Source organism: Salvelinus sp. IW2-2015, unplaced genomic scaffold (assembly GCF_002910315.2).
Source record: "Salvelinus sp. IW2-2015 unplaced genomic scaffold, ASM291031v2 Un_scaffold2733, whole genome shotgun sequence".
NCBI lineage: Eukaryota > Metazoa > Chordata > Actinopteri > Salmoniformes > Salmonidae > Salvelinus > Salvelinus sp. IW2-2015.
This window is the reverse complement of record NW_019944037.1, coordinates 73,192-77,655: the sequence shown is the minus strand read 5'-3', so window position 1 is coordinate 77,655 and position 4,464 is coordinate 73,192. Positions and strand designations below refer to the sequence as shown.

The 4,464-nt window shown below is 42.9% G+C and overlaps 1 pseudogene; it reads right to left on the bottom strand.

Annotated features, from left to right (window-relative positions):
• The window catches only part of LOC112074639 (glutamate receptor 1-like), an 83,722-nt pseudogene that overhangs the window by 19,573 nt on the left and 59,685 nt on the right, over positions 1-4,464 (bottom strand).

Below are 4,464 nucleotides of genomic sequence, written 5' to 3'. Positions count from 1 at the left end.
CTCCCACTACCCCAAGCTAGAGGACCTGGAGCCTGTCCTCCATCCATAAGTTAGAGGCCCTGTCAGTGGGCAGGAGACATAAAAGGGCCTGGGGAAGTGAAGGAAGCAGCAGGGAGGAGAACACATCCTCACATTACATCAGTAGTGAGTAAGGTCTCTGTGAGTCTGCAATGTGATGGAAATAAAAAATGGGCTATAGGCTAACAGGCTAAAAGGGTGGCCAGGAGAGAAGGAAAGAAGAGTAGGGAGGGAGGGTTTGTAACGTATTTGTTCTATGTAGGCTAGGCCTAGTGGTTGTAAGAATTTGGGATCTATTGTCCCACAACTGTCCCAGAGTCTGTTTGGAATAGGCTAGTTCTTTCTTGACAAGCTGACCAATAGAATAGGTTAACTTTTCTACTATGGGGGATAGTAGATTGACATAGGCTAGTGATGTTGCTGTTCCTTACTGGTCTTCTTGGCTGAGGAAAAGTAAATGTGAACAGTTATTCTAACATCTTTAAATTCTGCATTGGAATTCGGTATGGAGCACGTTGCATCCTCGAGTTTCATGTTCTGTTAAAATGAATTACCATAATCTAAATGTGATTTATTTTATTCTGAGCACCGTGGGTGGACGCCCCAATCAAGTTACGCACACCCAATGCATATGGGTCCGGTAAATTTCTTAAATGTCTGGTAAATTAAAATGCTGCCGGTCAAATGTCCWGRMCCACATTTTCCGAATGAAAACCCTGACACACACACACACACACTAACCAGGATGGTGGTAACTATYTAGGTCCTGTTCTGTAGGCCGTAGCTGCTGTCGTTGCTTCCTCTCATGAAGGTGGCTGTGCTCACGTACTTCTCGTCCTCGTTCCAGTAGCCCACCTGATACACATACAAGATTAACAGACAAGTGAAAAAACTGACGGGCTATGAAGGAAACCTTGATTTGATCTGATACTGTCCTGTACAGATATGATATTAGACTGCAATGAAACACTAATGGACATGAATCCCCACAATTGACATCAAATAAGCTTCTATAAGATCCCATTAGATCCCATAAGGTCCTAAAGATCTCATGACTCACCTTCTTAGGTCCAGAGGGGGCTAGCTCCATGACACTGACGGTGAAGTTGGTCCTGCGTCCTTTCTCATTGAACTGGATATGACCTGTCAGGCCATCGATACGCACCTGCCACATCAATAACACAGAGACACAGGGAGCAGTTACGGTTCTGAGGTGTAGTCTTCTATTAGCCTCATTAACAGAGAACATGAGCTGGAGTTCAGTTTCTTCAAGAGCCTTGTCAGGATGTTCATTGGAGTGTGTATAGCATGTATTATGCGTGTGTGTGTGTGTGTGTGTGTGTGTGTGTGTGTGTGTGTGTGTGTGTGTGTGTGTGTGTGTGGGTGTGTGTGTGCACTGGGTGTTCAAAACTACTTTCTATGACATAGACTGACCAGGTGAATCCAGGTGAAAGCTATGATCCTTTATTGATGTCACCTGTTAAATCCACTTCAAATCAGTGTAGATGAAGGGGAGGAGACGGGTTAAATAAGGATTTTTAAGTCTTGAGATAATTGAGACATGGATTGTGTATGTGGGCCATTCAGAGGGTGAATGGACAATATCAAATGTTTAAGTGATTTTGAACAGTGTATGGTAGTAGGTGCTAAGCGCACCAGTTTAAGTGTGTCAAGAACTGCACTGCTGCTGGGTTTCTCACACTTAACAGTTTCCTGTGTGTATCAAGAATGGTCCACCACCCAAAGAACATCCAGGCAACTGTAGGAAGCATTGGAGTCTACATGAGCCAGCATCCCTGTGGAACACTTTCAACTCCTTGGAGAGTCTATGCCCCCTCAAATTGAGGCTGTTCTGAGGGCAAAAGGGGGTGCAACACAATACTAGTGTTCCTAATGTTTTGTGCACTTAGTGTATGCGTGCGAGTGTGTGTGTTTAAGTGTGTAGTGTGTGTAACATGTGTTCATTGCAGCATGCTAGTGTTGGCAGTATGATGGGTTTAATTGAGCAAATGGGGCATCAATCTCCTCTCTTCCCACAGGCAGATAGATGTCTGCATTCACTCGGACCAGACCACAGCTAGACACAGCCATGGAGCCACTGTGTGCGTGTGTGTGTGTGTGTGTGTGTGTGTGTGTGTGTGTGTGTGTGTGTGTGGTGGTGTGTGTGTGTGTGTGGTGTGTGTGTGTGGTGTGTGGTGTGTGTGTGTTGTGGTGTGGGTGGTGGTGTGTGTGTGTGTGTGTGTGTGTGTGTAGGGTGTGTGGATGTGCGTGTATACGCACAAGAGTGAGTGTATGTGTGTGTGTGTGTGTGTGTGTGTCTGTGTCTGTGTCTGTGTGTGTGTGTGTGTGTGTGTGTGTGCATCAATTAGACCACAGTTCCACAGAGCCACACCAGAGAGATCAGTGTGAGACTCTGAGAGCATCTGTCTGTTTAAAAGCTCAAGTCAAGAGCCAATATGAATACAATAACATCTTAATGATTACATCCCTCTAGTAATGTCGTCAGTCCCAGAAAACAGCTACCCTACTGCTAGCTGATATTGATCATCAATCCAGTTCACAGCATATTCCTCTGTAGGCACGTCTAGGGCAATTACTAATAATCACACAGCAACATCGGTTTAATCAGGTTGTGTCTGAAAACCTATTAAGCCTTGTCTTGTCTTGTCCTGTCCGTCCGTCCGTCCCCCTCTCTCTCTCTCTCTCTCTCTCTCTCTCTCTCTCTCCCTCTCAGTTGATTAAACATCTTAAGTTAATTTCCTTAACTTTAAGTCAGTTGCACAAAAAATGTTAAGGCGAATTTTCCCCTTAAATMAAGTGAAAAAGTTAAGGGTGCCCATGAGGTCCCTTAAGTGCTTCATTCAGTATGGATATCAATGTAAATAACATTTGTGGAGGTGAATGTTTTCCTCTGCCCTGATTTCAAAGGGAAAACATCGACRAGCTAGCTAGCTACTTAGCTAAACAATGGAAGGTGCACAATCCATGGCTACAAAGCTAGCTGGCTAGTTAGCTACCTACTCTGTAAGTTAGCTTGACCTGCTAGGAAGTAATAGAAACAAGTTGAGATAAAAGTAACTAAAATAAGTGTTATTTATAAGTGTTTATAAGTGTTATAAGTGTTATTATCAAGTTGTTTCTCCTGTCTTGAATGTAGAAGTTCTATTTTGCAATCTCCCAAAATAAATGTGATCTCGTTCAGTGAATCAGGTCATCTCCATAGTAACCAGAGACGCTTTCTGCCGTACATGCCTTCAAACTACCGTAAAATGATGCCCTGACCTAAGGAAATGTTTGGGGGCTCTATGTAACACCTTTAAACAATTCCCTAATATGTTTTAGACGTTTTATGCAACCGGGCCCAAACGTTTATCCACGTTTCTCCAAACCTCAAATTTCAATGTGTTTTTGACACCCTGGGTTGCTCCTCTTTCATGCGGCTCCTCCTGTATTAATTCTGAATGGTTAAGTTAAGGGTTAAGGTTTGGGTAGGGTTAAAACAAAAACAACTCCATGGTTAAGTTTAGGCATTCATTCTGAATGGTTAAGTAAGGGTTAGGTTGGGTAGGGTTAAAACAAAACAACTCCATGGTTAAGTTTAGGCATTCATTCTGAATGGTTAAGTTAAGGGTTAAGGTTTGGGTAGGTTAAAACAAAAACAACTCCATGGTTAAGTTTAGGCATTCATTCTGAATGGTTAAGTTAAGGGTTAAGGTTTGGGTAGGGTTAAAACAAAAACAACCCATGGTTAAGTTTAGGCATTCATTCTGAATGGTTAAGTTAAGGGTTAAGGTTTGGGTAGGGTTAAAACAAAAACAACTCCATGGTTAAGTTTAGGCATTCATTCTGAATGGTTAAGTTAAGGGTTAAGGTTTGGTTAGGGTTAAAAAAAACAACTCCATGGTTAAGTTAGGCATTCATTCTGAATGGTTAAGTTAAGGGTTAAGGTTTTGGGATAGGTATAAAAAAATATATTTTTTTTAAATGAGTGTCTACGTCCATCCATTATCCCCGTCCACAACGCCTAGCAAAACCCAAGCCTACTTGATGGTAATAGGCTCACTGCTGCCCCTAGTGGCGGGTTTGAAGCTCCTGACGGTCCTCAGGACATGGATTGAGGTCTAATTATGAAGTGAATCTTGAGCGCCTGGCTGCTCTCTCACCATCTCTGTAATACTAAACCAAGTGCTTTATTTCCTTCCCATCTCAGAACACTGCATTACTAAACTCCATTGTTGATGTCATATTCTATGATGATCACAGGCAGGTTTTATTGCTGCAGGATTTGTTTTACCGAACATTGATGTCACATTCCATCCGGAAGCTCATAGGTGACTCAATGGGAACGTTCGGTGACAGAATAGAGATCTAATTTGTTCAGCAGGGCCTGACTCAGGATGGGTTTAGCCAACGTGCCACTCAGGAGCTTGTCTGTGTATGTTGTTG